The 16,498-nt window shown below is 47.0% G+C and overlaps 1 long non-coding RNA gene across 1 annotated transcript; it reads left to right on the top strand.

Annotated features, from left to right (window-relative positions):
• Positions 1 to 1,916: 1,916 nt before the first annotated feature.
• LOC119473297 lies at positions 1,917 to 14,568 on the top strand. The gene is made up of 3 exons (XR_005202500.1): positions 1,917 to 1,930; positions 2,728 to 2,844; positions 14,351 to 14,568. It is a non-coding gene; the product is annotated as an uncharacterized LOC119473297 (long non-coding RNA).
• The last annotated feature ends 1,930 nt before the right edge of the window (positions 14,569 to 16,498 follow it).

The raw sequence follows: 16,498 nt of genomic DNA, 5'->3' as shown, positions 1-16,498 counted from the left end.
CAGTGGGTGGTTTAGGGCTTCAGGTCAGCTCCCTCCCTGTGGGCTCTGCTGGGGCAGAAGCCAGATATCCCATTACAGCTGGAAGGGCACTAATTGAGTTCAGACTCGCAGGTTAGGGGTTATCTGGTGCTGAGATGACTGGCTCTGGGCTCCTGGGGAGACTGTGTGTGGCTCGGGTGAGTCTGCTAACCTCTGTGGACTTGGATTCCTCCACTGTGAAATGCAGGTAACCACGTGGCTCGCTCACATGGGTAAGAGGTATGTATTGTTCTTAATGCACGAGGGAGCCCCTCATGTCCATGGGGGAGCCACGGTACCCAGGCCTGGCAAAGAGCGGTTTATCTGTGTGCGACTCACATGGAGGCCTAGGGTTCCCTAGAAGCATGGGTGCAGTCATGTCTAAGCAGCACGCTGATGCTGTAGCAAGTTCTGTGTGTGTGACCATGGGCTTCTCTGTGCCCCTCAGTTCTGATAGCTGACCACGGGACTGGTAGTGCCTCCCACAGGATGCTAGCCCTGGCCAACAGGTGTCTGGCTGTGCACGACGGATGGTGCTTTCCCGCCATGGGCACGAGCACCCCCAAGGCACAGCTCAGGGGCCGCGCTGGCTGGACTGGTCAGACCTGCTCCCTCACAGGCCATCTCTTCCCTACCCTGCAGAAGGCAGGTCTGCAGGACACCGCTGTCATATTTGAGGGAGCCGTTGGCCATCCATGTAATGTCTTTTTTCCCCCCAGTAGCTTCCTTGAGATTAAATGGACGGCTTGTGTGATATAATTTTTTTTTTTTTTTTTGAGACTACGTCTCACTCTGTTGTCATGGTTGGAGTGCAGTGGTGCACTCTTGGCTCACTGCACCCTTGACCTCCTGGGTTCAAGTGATCCTCCTACCTCAGCCCTGTGAAGCGCTGGGCTTAGCATGGCTTAGCACCACCATGCCTGGCCAATCTGTGAATTTTAAGTGCACGATTCGGTGGCTTCTAGTTTATTTAGAGTTGTGCATGCTTCACCATAATCGATTTTAAAATGTTTCTACCATCCTCAAATGAAACCCTGCAGCTGCCAGTCTTCCTGCTATGTCCATGGCTGTGCCTACACTGGACATCTGACATAAATGGAAGCATAGAATATGTGGCCTCTGAGCCAGGCTTTGTTACTTAGTACAGCAGTTTTGGAGTGGGTCTCAGGACTCAATTCCTCGTTAGGGCTGAATTGGCTGTAGCCCTTCAGCTCATGTCATCCTGAAGCTGGTGGGGGATCGCTGGGGCTCTGGCTGCTGCACCAGGGGAGGGGGACACCTGGCCTCAGGGCAGCCTAAGCCGGGGCTCTAGGCATTGGGGTGCCCAGCAGGCATTGTGCTCCCACTGTGGTGGGTGGAGCTGGCTCCACTCACCCTGCCTTTGGGGCTGCTTCTCCCTAGACCATGCCCTGGTGGCCGAGGCCCAGCACATGGTGGCTTTCAACGGCCGGGTGTGGGGCCTCAGCGTCCAGCGCGGCAGCATCCTCCGGGCCCAAAACTTTGCTCACAACACATTCTCCCTGATGCTGAGTCGGACAGGCTTGGGACTCATGGCCCTGACCGTGGAGCTGAAACACGTGACCCTCATCTTCTACCCCAGCCTGCAGGTGAGGAGGAGAGGACTGAGCTTCCCCTGGAAACCTGTGCCTGGGGCAGGTTGCCTGGGGAATGGCATTTTCAAGCTTGTCCCCTGGCTGTGGGTCAGCCCTTTTGCCCACCCCCTCTGGTCCACAGGCCTACAGGCTATACAACTCCTACCTGCCGGGGGAGAGCTGTCCAGACCTCCAGCTGCCTCCTGCCATGACAAGGAAGGATGTCCCCAGGATTGAACTGGCCAGTGAGGACGGGGTGTCCATCTCCTGTTACATGCCCACCAGCCTCTGCAGCCTAACTCTGGGCCTCTGGCACCACGGTGAGTCTGCGCCCTGGCGGGGTTGGCCCCACCACGAAGAGCCTCTTTGGGATGCACTATTCTCAGCCTTCAGTGCGACAGATCCCCGAGCTCTAGGCAGCAACTGTCGTTGAGATGATGGCACTAAGGCCCAGGGCTTTCTGCCCCCATCCCTGGGACATGTGGCTCCCTGGGATAAGGGTGGGGTGGGCCCTTCTGTGGTCCCTCTGCCAAGGAACATAAAGGGTGGGCCTGGATTCCGGCCACTCAAGCTGAGGATGTGGAGAGGGGTCAGGGGAACATATGCTGTCCTTAGTCCCTGTGCTTTCTCTCCCTCTTCTGATGAGGGTTTGGAACCAGAGCCCTGGGCTCCAGCAGTCTGGGGTGGAGGTGGCGGGATTCTACCACTTCTCAGTGTGCCTCAGGCTTGTCTCTCATACAGGTCCCCAGGGGGAGGATCACGGGTTCTCAGGACATCCTCAGCTTCCCTCCTCCCCACAGGCATATCCGCTGGCCCTCTGAGCACCAACGACAATAAAGCAGGCAATGAGCTGATGTTGCCGGCTGGCTCTGTGGCCCACAGCCTGGAGGAGCTCAGCCTGGCCTGGCAGGTGAGCAGGTACACCTGCCCTTCCTCCCTCTGGCTGAGGCTCTTAAGGGCTGCTCACTGCAGAGTCCCAGGAGAGGCAGGTGGCCTGCTGGCTTTGCAGCGGTCTTTGGAGACCCAGGGTTGGGGGGAAGTCTCCTGCTGAGGCCAATGTATGTGGGGGAGCCACATGGTTCAGTGGGAGGCCTGAGTCTTGCGTCTGTCCCGCCAGGTGGATGGTGACCGCAGGGCCACCAAGAAGACTCGGCCGACCTGCCCAGGACAGAGCCCCACCTGCCGGGCCTTCTTCCAGGACCCCCGTTCCAGCTTGGGGAACTGCTTCTGGGTGGTGTGAGCCTGGCCCCTGGGGCAAAGAAAGCCCTTTCCCCAGTCTACCCTGGGGAGGGGCATGGAGGAGGGGCCTAGGTTAGAGACAGTGACTGGGTGGCCCCGATTTCAGGTGGACCTTGAACCATTCCTCAGCCTGTGTGTGCAGGACCCCTGTGGCACCCGGGAGCTCCAATCTGCCTGTACTTTGGCGGCCACCTACATCCACCTGTCTGCCTGCAACTTCGGGCCCCGGCCCCTCCTCCACAGTGCGGTAAGCCGCCCCAGCCAGCTGGCACTCTGCGCCCTGTCTGGCATCTGCCTTCCCCCGGAGGGAAAATCCATCTCTCTCTCTTGCCAGGGAGAACAAATAATTGTCATCCAAGGAGCTAAGGGTCAAAACAAAACATTTAAGTCCTGATACAGCTTGGATGTGTGTCCTCTCCAAATTTCACATTTGTTAGAGGGGGTGGATGGCTTAGCATCCTGCGTTTGGTGAAGCGTGAGTTCTTGCTCTGTTAGTTCACCTGAGAGCAGTTTGTTTATAAAGAGCCTGGCACCTCCTCTCTCTCTTTGCAGCCATTCCCATTTCTGCCATGATCGTAAACTTCCCAAGGCCTCGCCACAAGCCAAGCAGATGCTGGAGCTGTGCTTGTACAGCCTGCAGAACTGTGAGTCAATTATCTCTCTTATTTGTGATCTACCCAGGCTGGAGTGTAGTGGCACAATCTCACCTCACTGTAACTTCCACCTCCCAGGTTCAAGCACTACTACTGCCTCAGCCTCCCAAAAATACAGGCACGTATTTTTGTAGAGATGGTGTTTTTCCATGTTGGCCAGGCTGGTCTTGAATTCCTGACCTCTGGTGATCCACCTGCCTTGGCCTCCCAAAGTGCTGGATGACAGGCATGAGCCACCACACCCAGCCTCACTAAGGATTTGAATCTCCACTCTCGTTTAGGGAAAATGCTCAGCCCCTGTTTTCCCTCCGCTCTCATACCGCAAAAATCATCATCAACACAGAAGATGACTTCTGTGAGCAAATGTGTGCGGGTTTGTCCCGACTACCAGGGTGGACCTCTAATTCAGTTCTAGCACTAGCTACCTTGAGATTCTTCAGCCAGTGCTACATACGATTGCCATAACCAAAGCCCCACTAAAAGGGCATAGAAGTCAGTGGCAACAAGAGGTGTACTTCCAAGAGCTACAGATGCCAGAATTAGTGGCTGCCATTCACAGACATTTAAAATTTAATGAATTCAACAGCAGAAGAGAAAATTAATCAACTGGAAAATACAACAGACGGCAGATGACACGAGAGGATCCAACATGTCTCAAATTCCAGGCTGGGTGTGGTGACTCATTATTGTAATCCCAGCACTTTGGAAGGCCAAGATGAGTGGATCACCTAAGGTCAGGAGTTTGAGACCAATCTGGCCAACATGGTGAAACCCCATCTTTACTAAAAATACAAAAATTAGCCAGGTGTGGTGGTGTTTGCCTGTAATCCCAGCTACTTGGGAGGCTGAAGCAGGAGAAACGCTTGAACCCAGGAGGTGGAGGTTGCAGTGAGTTGAGATCTTGCCACTGCACTCCAGGCTAGTGACAGAGTAAGAGTCTGTCTCAAAAAAAAAAAAAAATAATAATAATAATAATAATAATAATAATAATAATTCCAGAATGAAAACAGAGACAGGACCCAGGACCCTTTAGAGTCAGGAGGCACAATCTCCAAATCCATCCATACCTAGACCCATCCAAACACAATTGCAGAAAATACAAAGAAAAGGTCCTAAAAGCTACTGAGGAGGGTGGAAAGAAGGAAGAACATGCTGACAATTGCTATCCCACCAGCAGCAACAGAAGACAGTGGAATAAGAGAAAGTAAGCATGAGGTTACAGATGACTCGCAGCTCAAGTATTAATGAAATAACCTGTCAGCACTGATCTGTCTAGAGATCTCTTTACCACAAATGGACATTTACTTAAGGGATACATCCACATGTTCATTTACATACTGTCTGTGTCTGCTCTCCTGCTACAGCGGCAGAGTATTGCCAAGAGAGACCATATTTTTGCTCTCTGAAAGACTCAATTATAAGCTACAGATTGGATAAAATGTTTACAAACCACCTATAAGACCAAAGACTCATCTCCAGAGACTCATCTCTAGAATATATAAATAACTCAAAGCTCAAAAGTAGGCCAGGTGCAGTGGCTCACATTTATACTCCTTGCACTTTTGGAGGCTGAGGTGAGATGGCTTGAACCCGGGAAGTCAAGGCAACAGTGAGCCATGATTACACTCCTGGCTGCATGACAGAGTAAGGTCTTGTCTCACAAAACAAAACCTCCAAAGTAAAAAATGGGAAATAAACACATCAACAATGTTTGCACTCCCAGCCGTAGAGTAACAAGGTAGTGCTACACACCTGAGCTCCGGTGAGTTCCAGGGACTCTGCGGCATAAAGCATTAGTTGAACATCCAAATGGCCAGGTTGTGATTTCAGCATCCACTTATGAGTGTACTAGAAAAAGCACTGTTCTAGTACCAAAAAGGTGGTGGCTGCTGAGAATAAAGCTAGGCTTAGAGGCAGGAATCAAGGTCATGGTCTACGAACAAGATCCTCTCAGGAAGCAGCATTGGACTCATGAAGTGCCAAGACAGCAGGTGGTGTGGCTCCATCTTGGCCTTCCAAAGTGCTGGGATTACAATAATGAGTCACCACACCCAGCCTGGAATTTGAGACATGTTGGATCCTCTCGTGTCATCTGCCGTCTGTTGTATTTTCCAGTTGATTAATTTTCTCTTCTGCTGTTGAATTCATTAAATTTTAAATGTCTGTGAATGGCAGCCACTAATTCTGGCATCTGTAGCTCTTGGAAGTACACCTCTTGTTGCCACTGACTTCTATGCCCTTTTAGTGGGAAGGTTGGAGAATCTGGGAATCAAGCAAAAGCACTCATTGTTCTGACCGTGTAAATACAAAACTGTCAGCTGCTACAGCTATCAACAGAACATCTGACAGGACAAGCAACTCAGAAGATTTACAGCCACAGGGTAACAATGGACTCTTATCTGCAGTTAAGGTCCTCTCCCTTCCTCTTAGGGCTTATTTATTTATTTATTTGAGACAGAGTCTTGCTATGTCACCCAGGCTGGACTGCAGTGGCACAATCTCGGCTCACTGTAACCTCCATCTCCCGGGTTCCAGCAATTCTCCTGCCTCAGCCTCCTGAGTAGCTGGGATTACGGTCAGGTGCTACCAAGCCCAGCTAATTTTTTTTGCGTGTGTTTTAGTGGAGATGGGGTTGCGCCATGTCGGCCAGGATGATCTCAAACATCTGACCTCATGATCCGCCTGCCTCGGCCTCCCAAAGTGCTGGGATTACAGGTGTGAGCCACCATGTCCGGCCGGGTTTATTATTATTTTTTAAACAAGGGATAAATTATTCTCCTCTCTTGGACACCAGTGAAGTATTTAAGAAAAGCAGTCACCAATTATAGTGAAATTTTGAAAGACAAATTAAAAGGTGGTTATAATGTGACATGGGAAATGCCCCATAAAACTGCATACCTCAGCCATACTTCAGCTTTCTGTTGAAATTGCTCTCTGTAAGCCTGATGTGACAGGCAAGCAGTCCAAACCCACGCCATCTTGGCCCCTGTGACTTGTAATAAGTAACTAAGGTCTGTAATTTCCACCCTACCCAGACAATGTGTAAACTATGCTTATCTTGACTTCCGTGAACCACTTAAGTAACAGCTGGAATGTCCGAAGTCCCCGGCCCTCGGAATGTCTAAAGCCCCTCACCCTTACCCCCACCCAGGAGGTGGTTTACAGGCATAAAAGGTCTTGACACCCTCTCTTTGAGGCTCGAGTCCTCATCACCACCAGCAATGACGACCCTGTAATTTGGCCTAGTCTTTGTCTCGGTGGTGATTTTGCACTCATTCGGTTACAACAATAAGTTACTACATAAAGGCATCTCATGAACTCTCATAAGAGGAAGAAATTAAGACACTTTTTATTATCTTTTTGAGACAGGGTCTTGCTCTGTCCTCCAGGCTGCAGTACACTGGTGCAGCCTCCCAAGTATTTGGGATTACAGGCATCCGCCACCATGTTTTTGTATTTTTAGTAGAGATGGGGTTTCACCATGTTAGCCAGGCTGGTCTTGAACCCCTGACCTCATGTGATCCTCCCACCTTGCACCCGACCAGAGAAATTAAGACGTTCTCAGATAAACAAAAGCTGAGACAGTTCATTACGCTGGGACCTACCTTGCAAGAAATGCTAAAGGGAGTCCTTCAAGTCAAAAAAAAAAAAAGGATGCTAGGTGGACATTTGAAGCCACATATAAAGACCTGTGTTATTGGAATTTTGATTCATATCTCTGATTTGAATTATTCTATTGGATTTAAAAGAGATTTGTAACCATAAGTCTGTGTTAAATATATAATTTATTAAAAAAACAAATTAGGCATGGTGGCGTGCACCTGTAGTCTCAGCTATGGAGAATCGTCTGAGTCCAGGGCCTGGAGGTTACAATAAGTTATGACAGTGCCACTGCACTCCAGCCTGGGTGACAGAGTGAGACCTTCTCTCTAAAATATAGATACACTTTGTAACAACAACATAGGAAGGGGTAGAGCTGTCAAGGAGTAGATTATTTGTATGTGATTGAACTTACTAATTTAAAATCGATTGCTACAATTTCAGGACGTATTACATAATCCTCACGGTAATTACAAAGAAAATATCTATAGCATGTACACAAAAGGAAATAAGAAGGGATTCTAAGTGTGTCACATCAAAAAATCAATTAACACAAAGGAAGGCAGAAGGAAGAAAATGAGAGAGAAAACAAACCATGAGCCATGCAGAAAACAATCCACAGAGTGGCAGTGGGAGGCCTCGCAAATGGTGTGCTGGAGTCCTCCCAGAGGAGCTGCTCACTGAGCCCTTGGCGGTGGGCCTCATGGCATAGTCACCCAATAGGGTAGTGAGTTTCATCAGATGATAGTCTTTAAAAATGCAAATGAATTCTACAATCAAAAGACTGTCAGAGACTTACACATTGGTTGAAAGTGAAAGGATGAAAAAGGATATTCCATGCAAATGGTAACCAAAAATAAGGAGGAGGAGCTAATCTCAGACTAACTAGACTTAAGGACAAAAGCTGTTTTAAGAGATAATGACACTCAATTCACCAAAAAGATGTAACAGTTATAAACGTGCATGCAGCACACCTCAGAGCTCCTAAATACATGAAGCAAACACTGACAGAATAAAAGGAGAAACAGATAGTTCTACAGTAACAGTAGGCGACTTTAACATGTCACTTTTTTTTGAGACAGAATCTGACTCCGTTGCCCAGGCTGGAGTGCAGCGGCATCAGACAGGTCACTGCAACCTCCTGGATTCAAGTGATTCCTGTGCCTCAGCCTCAGAGTAGCTGGGATTACAGTTGTATGCCACCACACCTGGCTATTTTTAGTAGAGACAGGGTTTCACCATGTTGGCCAGGCTGGTCTTGAACTCCTGACCTCAAGTGATCCACCTAGCTTATGTCAGGAGTTCAAGACCAGCCTGGCTGATGTGGTGAAACCCCATCTCTACTAGAAACATAAAAATCAGCCAGGTGTGGTGGCAGGCACCTGTAATCCCAGCTACTTGGGAGGCTGAGGCAGCAGAATCACTTGAACCTATGAAGAGGAGGTTGCAGCAGGCCGAGATTGCACCACTGCACTCCAGCCTAGGCAAGACAGCTAGACTCCATTTTCCTCAACCTCCACCCCTCCACACACACAAAGCAGCAGCAGCCAGGCATATTGATACTGTTCTATAAACCCAGCTACTTGGAAGGCTGAGGCCAGGAGATTGCTTGAGCCCAGGAATTTGAGACTAACTCAGCAAGTGGCAAGACTCTCTGTCAAATAAAAGAAAAAGGAAAGGCTCTCAAACCGCAATCCTAACTTTGTACCTTAAATTATTAGAAAACGAAGAACAGCCTAAACCCAAAGCTAGGAGAAGGAAGGAAATAATAAAGGTTAAAACAGAAATAAATGAAATAGAAGATGGAAAAACTGACATAACTACCAAGGAGATTGAATCAGTGACCAAAAACTTGACAAGAAAGAAAAGTACAAGAACAAATGGCTTCAAGGGTGACCTGTACCAAACCTTTACAGAACCAATACCAATCCTGCTCATCTTCAAAAAATCCTGAGAAAAGAATACCTCCAAACTCATTCTGTGAGGCCAGCATTACTGATACCAAAGGCAGACAAAGCAGCAGAAGAAAACACACCACTATCCCTGATCAATACACATGCAAAAGTGTTCAAGAAAACGCTAATAAGGAGAATTCAACAGTGTCATAGATGAATTATACAACATGATCAAGTGAGAGTTCTTCCTGGAATGCAAAGGTGGTTACCATAAAAACATTAAGGTAAGATACCACATGAACAGAATGAAGGAAAGAAAACACATGACAATTTGTTTCAATTAGTACAGAAAAAGCATTTAATGAAGTTTAATACCCTTTCACGATTAAAAACATGCTGACTAGAAATTGAAACAATCTCTACGTAATAAAGGTCATATGAACAACCTCCAGCTAATATCATTCTCAATGATGAGAGACAAAGTTTTCCAAGATGATGAATAAAACAATGATGCCTGGTTTCACAATACTAGATATCCTAGCCAGAGTTATTAAGAAAGAAAGGAAAAAGAAAAGGCATTCAAATTGGAAAGGAAGAAGTAAAATTTTCTCTATTAACAAATGACATGATCATCTTTGTAGAAAATCCTGAAGACTGCACAAAATAAACTGTTAGAACTAATAATTTGTCCAAGTTTCAGGATTATAAAATCAACAGAAAAGTCAGTTGCATTTCTACACACCAGTGAGACACCATCTTTAAAAAAAAGAAAAAAGTCAGTTTACAATACCATCAAAAAGAATAAAATAGGAATAAACTTAACCAGGAGGCAAAGACTTTGGCAGGATTTAAAGTTCCAGAGATTGGTTGTGTAACAAATGTAAAATACAAAAAAAATCTTGTATTTATAGATTATAAGGCTTAGTTTCATTAAGTTGTCAATAGGACACAAAGTGATCTACAGGTTTAGTGTAATTGCTCTCAAAATCCCAGTGACATTTTTTCTTCAATTATAGAAAAATCCACCCTTATAAATTGCATAAAGTTTATATGCAATTTCTAGGGATCCCAAATGGCCAAAGTAGTCTTAAAAAAGAATAACAAAGTTGGAAGGCTTTTACTTCCAAATTTCAAAATGTATTATTAAATGCTACAGTGGTCAAAAGCGTGGTATGGCAGTAAATACCTACGGAGAGACCAGTGGAATGGAATACAGATTGCAGAAGGAAACCCTTACACATACAGTCAAATGAATTCAATAAGGATGCCAAGACTTGTCAGTCAGGGAAGGGAGAGTCTTTCAGCAAATGGTGTGGGAAAACTAGATATCCACTGGGAAAACTAGATGTCCACAGGCAAAAGAATGAACATAAAGCCTTACCTTATATCACGTTAAAAAAAAAAAAAAAAACCTCAATAATGAATCAAAGACCCGAGTGTAAGATCTAAAACTATACAATTCTTGTTTTTTTTGAGATGGAGTCTCACTCTGTCATCCAGGCTGGAGTGCAGTGGCATGATATCTCGGCTCACTGCAACCTCTCGCTCCCGGCTTCAAGCAACTCTCTGCCTCAGCCTGCCAAGTAGCTGGGATTACAGGCACCCGCCGTCACACCTAGCTAATTTTTGTATTTTTAGTAGAGACAGGGCATCTTGGCCAGGCTGGTCTTGAACTCCTGACCTCTTGATTCACCCACTTTGGCCTCCCAACGTGCTGGGATTACAGGCATGAGCCACCATTCCAAGCCAACAGCTCTTAAAACATAGAAGGAGAGCTTCCTTTGGCAATGATCTCTTGGATATGACACCAAAGGCCCAAACAACAAAAGGAAAAGTAGACAAATTGGATTGCATCAAAGGATACTATTAACTGAGTGAAAAGGGAGCCTGCAGAATGACAGGACAGAGGTGCAAATTACATGTGATAGAGTTCCCATCTAGAATAGATAAAGCACTCTCACAATGCAACAACAAAAACCCAACTAACGCAGTACAGAAATGTGCAAAGGATATGAATAGACAGTCCTCCAAATAAGAGATGCAAATGGCCAATCAGCACATAAAAAGATGCTCACCATCACTAATTATTAGGGAAACAAACCAAAACCACATGGAGAGGCTGGGCATGCTGGCTCACGCCTGTAATCCCAGCACTCTGAAAGGCTGAGGTGGTGGATCACTTCAGGTAAGGAGTTTTAGACCAGCCTGGCTGACATAGTAACACCATATCTCTACTAAAAATAGAAAAATTAGCTGGGTGTGGTGGCACATGCCTGAAGTCCCAGATGCCTGGGAGGCTGAGGCAGGAGAATTGCTTGAACTTGGGAGGTGGAGGTTGCAGTGAGCCAAGATTGCACCACTGCACTCTAGCCTGGGTGACAGAGTGAGACTCCAGCTACAAAAAAGAAAAAGAAGATGACCTACATGGAGAGACCACCTCAGACCCATGAGGATGGCTGTAATCAGTACAGAAAATAACAATTGTTAGCGAGGATGCTGAGCAGTTGGAACCCTTGTGTACTCTTACTGGGAGTTTAAAATGGAGCTGCAGCTATGGAAAACAGTATGGCAATTCATCAAAAAGGTAAAAATAGGCCAGGCGTGGTGGCTCACACTTGTAATCCCAGAACTTTGTGAGGCCCGGGCAGGTGAATCACTTGAGGCCAGGAGTTCACTACCAGCCAGGACAACATGGTGAAACCCTATCTCTACTAAAAACACAAAATTTAGCCAGGTGTGGTGGTGCAGGCCTGTAATTCCAGCTACTCGGGAGGCTGAGGGATAAGAATCGCTTGAACTCAGGAGGCGGATATTGCAGTCAGCCAAGATTGCAACACTGCATTCCAGACTGGGTGACAGAGTGAGACTCTGTCTCAAAACAAAGAATTACCATATAATCCAGCATTTCTACTTTTGGATGTGTACTCCCTACAATTCAAAGGGCCTCACACATTTATACACTGATGTTCATGGCAGCGTTTTTGAGAGCAAATTCTGGCGCGTGTGAGAAATCATATTGTTTGCTGAGAAATCCTATTGAGAGTGGTGGCAAGGGAAACCTAGTGAGCCCCCCAAAGCAGAAAACTGCCCCCAAAGCGGAAAACTGCGCAAAGCACTATAAAACGGTAACCAATATAAATATGTCTCACGCCAGATGAATTAGTTCTTAGAACACAGGATATGTGACCCTCTCCTTTGTTCCCTTGTAAAAAGCATTTTCTAGTTTGTCTTTAACCTATAGTAAACACACACTAGCTGCCTGGTTAGTTTACCTTTAACCAATGAAAGGACACAGAGGATCAGCTTGTAAAACTTGTCACTGGAAAGTCAAAGATAAACACATAGGTCAGAGTTTGCTCTGGACTCTCAGCTGGAAACGCTGTGAGACCCCTGGTGCTCCACTCTGAACCCACCTTTTGCTCTCTATCTCTGTCTGTTTCTTAATTCCTTCAGCACCGCGTGGCTTAGGGGTCTCCATGAGTGAGCTGGTCTCGTTATTCATAGCAGCCAAAAAGATAGCAGCAACCCAAGTGCCCACCGACAGATAAACAAATGTGGTCTCTCCATACAGTCAAACATTATTCAGCCTTAAAAACGAAGGAAATTCTGACACATGCTAGCACATGGATGAACCTTGAGGATGTTATACAAAGTAAAATAAGCCAGTCACAAAAAGAGAAATACTGTATGATTCCACTTATGTGAAGGACCTAGAGTAATCAGATTCAGAGAGACAGAAAGTAGAGTGGTGGCGGCCAGGAGATGGGAGAGCCAGTAATGGCTTATTGAATGGGGATAGAGTTTCAGTTTGGCAGGATTTAGTGAGTTCCAGAGTTTGGCTGCACAAAAATATGAATGTACTTACACTGAAGTATGTACTTTAAAATGGTTCTGGTAAATTTTTTGTGTTTTACCACATTGAAAATTTTTGATATTGGAAATGTATATTTATTGAGCGCCTCCATGCTGGGCATGTTACGATTATGAACACCATAGTTATAAAAAAACACACTTAGGGAGGTACAATTCTAAGTGTAAAAACTAGCACAGACAGACAATAATAGACACAGACCTACAGGACTCAGATAGTAGGCTTATTAGACAGAGATTATAGATTTCAGAAGGGAACTAGACATTATTAAAATTACTAATCACTAAATTTGTAGTTCAGTAATTAATTTGGCCAATTACCTAATTTACTAATTACTGAAAATTACACACTGAAAAAGAACCAGAATGTAGTAGAAAGAGATGGCAGAAAAGGCTACCTAAAGCCCATCTTTTAGACAGTGCTCTTAGCAGATGAGGGATAGAGGGCACTTCCTGGCCAGGTGTGGTGGCTCATGCCTGTAGTCCCAGCTACTCAGGAGGCTGAGAAAGGGGAATCACTTGAACCTAGCAGGCAGAGGTTGCAGTGAGCCGATATTGCACCACTGCGCTCCGGCCTGGGCAACAGAGCGAGACTCCATCTCAAAAAAATAAATAGCAGGGTGCAGTGGCTCACGCCTGTAATCCCAGCACTTTGGGAGGCCGAGGCGGGCCGATCACTTGAGGTCAAGAGTTGGAGACCAGCCTGGCCATACCCATCTCTATTAAAAATACAAATATTAGCTGGGTGTGGTGGCAGGCATCTGTAATCTCAGCTGCTCAGAAGCCTGAGGCAGAATTGCTTGAGCCCGGAGGCAGAGGTTGCAGTGAGCCACTGCACTCCAGCCTGGGTGACAGGGTGAGACTCCATCTCAAAAAAATTAAATAAATCCCATCTTTTAAACAGTTCTCCTAGCACATGAGGGATACAAGAGCGCTTCCTTACCCTGGTAGCTCAGAGTGTCCAGTCTGTGCCCTTGCCCACCACACTTGATGGGGAAACAGTAGAGCAGCCTCCATTGCAAGCTGCACTGAAGATCCCACCCACACAGTAAGAGTTCCCTTTAGCCTGCACTTTGGGTTGGATACATCCCGAGCTCTCAATACATCGTGTGCTAAGGTTCCACCCTCCCCTGGGCTGGGAAGTATGTCTTGGTCGTCTGTCTCCAGGGTGCTGGTGGCAGAGCCTGACATGGAGTGAGTGCTCCATAGATGCTTGTTCAATTTCTTGGGAGCTCAGCAGGCTAGGCCTAACACTGCTGCCTGCAAAGGCCTGGCAGGTGTAGGGACTCATCGACCCATCCCTGCTGCTCTTACAGAAAGGGGAGAGGGAGGTGGGTGGGGGTGGATGGAGAGTTGTCCTTTTAATAAGGAGGGCCAGGGGCTGTAATAGGGGCCCCAGCATAATTTTTTTCAGGAAACAGCAGGGGCCCCTCTCCTCTGGGGCCCATAGCCTGGCCTTACTTCTCTTCTCTCTTCTTTACAGTTTGAGATTTTGTCTAAGCCAGCACTAGGCTGCCAAAGACTTCAAACTCCTTCACCTTCTACTCTAATTCCAGCTCCTTGATAAAGGCAAGATTCTTGGCTGGGACAGAATAACCAGCATGGAATGCCAGGAAACTCAGAACGGCACGTGCTTCAAATGCAGGGAAGAAGAGCTATTTGCCATTGCACTCAAAATACTTCTGAGGACGTGAAACTCTCCCACTGATCTGGGTAATTCCCCCACTTCCTCCAAATCTCCACTGTAAACCAAGAGACCGCACGGCCAGTGAGTCCCAGCGCTGCAGAGAGAGCTCTACCCGGCTCCTGTTCATGCCCAAGGTATTTATTCACTTATTCAACAGTCATGTGGGAAGTTACCACGTCAGAACGCTGACTGTGTGGAGGGGGACAGGAAGCCAGGTTCTCAGCTGCCTGGTCCTAGCATTCCCTGCCTGATCCAGGGATCTCTTGAGGCAGGAAGTTATTTGAGGGGAACTGATAGCTCTTCAGAAGCCCAGGCAGAGAGCTGTTCTCTTTGGGATAGACACACTGGGACTGAATGCTTTGGAGGGTCTCTGTTTTGGTAGGGGCACCTGAGAATTCAGGCCCCCAGGCTAGAGCAAAGTTTTTAAAATTTCTTTTGGAACATAACCTTTCCTTTGAGTTTTCAACTGAAAAATAAAGCTAGCAGAATCCAAGAATATGTCTCTGGATTGCTGGGGCTGATCACCCACTCAGGAGATGGGGAGACGTGGGCAGCTATGGAATCTTCTCACCAATAGGGGGTGCCCTTGAGCCCTCTTTGGGCTGAGACCTTGGTAGGAAATTGTAGGGTCCAGATTCCAGAGCAAAAGGCCAGGTGTCAGCCACAGGGACTGAGGCAAGCTGAAGGCTAGACGCCAGACTTGGCTGTCCCTGACCTCCCCACCCATGAATCCCTGGTGCACAGCAGGTGCTAGATGAAGTTCAGAAGAAAGAACTCCAGGGCAAATGGGAATGAGCAGGTTGGTCCTCCACATTCCCACGCTGGAGGGAAGAGAAGGGAAGGTGGCTGGGATCTGAGTGTTTGCTATGGTTACAGTCTGAAGACCCCGAGCCCAGCCACTGCTCTGAGTGCCTTGAAAGATGTTTGATCTTAAGCCTTATAATAATCCAATGAGGAATGGATGATCTCCTTAATGAGGGAAGAAACAAAGGCTCAGAGAGTGGAGGGGATTCCCCCAAGGTCATATAACCTACAAATGGCCAGGACGGTGCTGATGTGGGCCTGTCTGCCTTCCAATGCTGCCCAAGCTCAATCACCCCCTACCACTTCTGCTTTTGCAATAATAGTCTTATGTCACATATTCTACCAGTCACTTTATGAAAGGAAGTCAAGTAAACTTTAGCCATATCCCAAGCCATAATAGGTAGCTCCTATTCAAAATACCCTGTAAATCAGGTCACGCAAGATCAGATATGCACCCGCAACTGTTACAGGTGCTGTGCTAGCCACTGTTTTGGGGAACTCAGCCTAGGAGTATGAGTGAAGAGACAACTCACAAAGAAAAGCAAATCACTGGCGTGCAGGGGGCCCTGAGCAATTTGGAGTCAGAGGCACCTAGAGTGTGCAACCACCTGACCTGCTGGTTTCCCAATATGCTTAATGGATCCATGATGTGGGGTCCACAAAGGAAATGCAGAAGCCTTCCCTTCCTGCCTCCCACACTCTGTGGGTCAAGTATTTGCCAAAAACACAGCAGTGGACTGGACACCAGCAGAGATACAAAGAGGGAAAAACAGTTCTCCCTTTTCAAGGCAGGTTGGACAACATCAATATTTTGCAGTTAGGATGTGCGGGTGGAGTGTGTGTGCATGCCCAGAATTTAAAGACAAACAGATGGGAGAGGGAATGATTCCAGCAGAAAGACCAATAAATATTCACATCTACAATGTACAAGGAGCTGCAACCTAGACAACATAGCAAGGCTCTGTCTCCATAAAACTTTAAAAATTAGCCGGGCATGGTGGCACATGCCTGTAGTGTCAGCTACCCAGGAGGCTGAGGAGGGAGGATCACTTGAGCCCAGGAGTTTAAAATTACAATACACTGTGATCACATCACTGCACTCCAGCCTGGCCATCAGAGCAAGGCCCTATCTCCAAAAAA

The sequence above is a fragment of the Cebus imitator genome, unplaced genomic scaffold (genome assembly GCF_001604975.1).
Source record: "Cebus imitator isolate Cc_AM_T3 unplaced genomic scaffold, Cebus_imitator-1.0 Scaffold146, whole genome shotgun sequence".
NCBI lineage: Eukaryota > Metazoa > Chordata > Mammalia > Primates > Cebidae > Cebus > Cebus imitator.
Note: the sequence above shows the minus strand (reverse complement) of the source record. Positions and strands in the feature narration are given on the sequence as shown.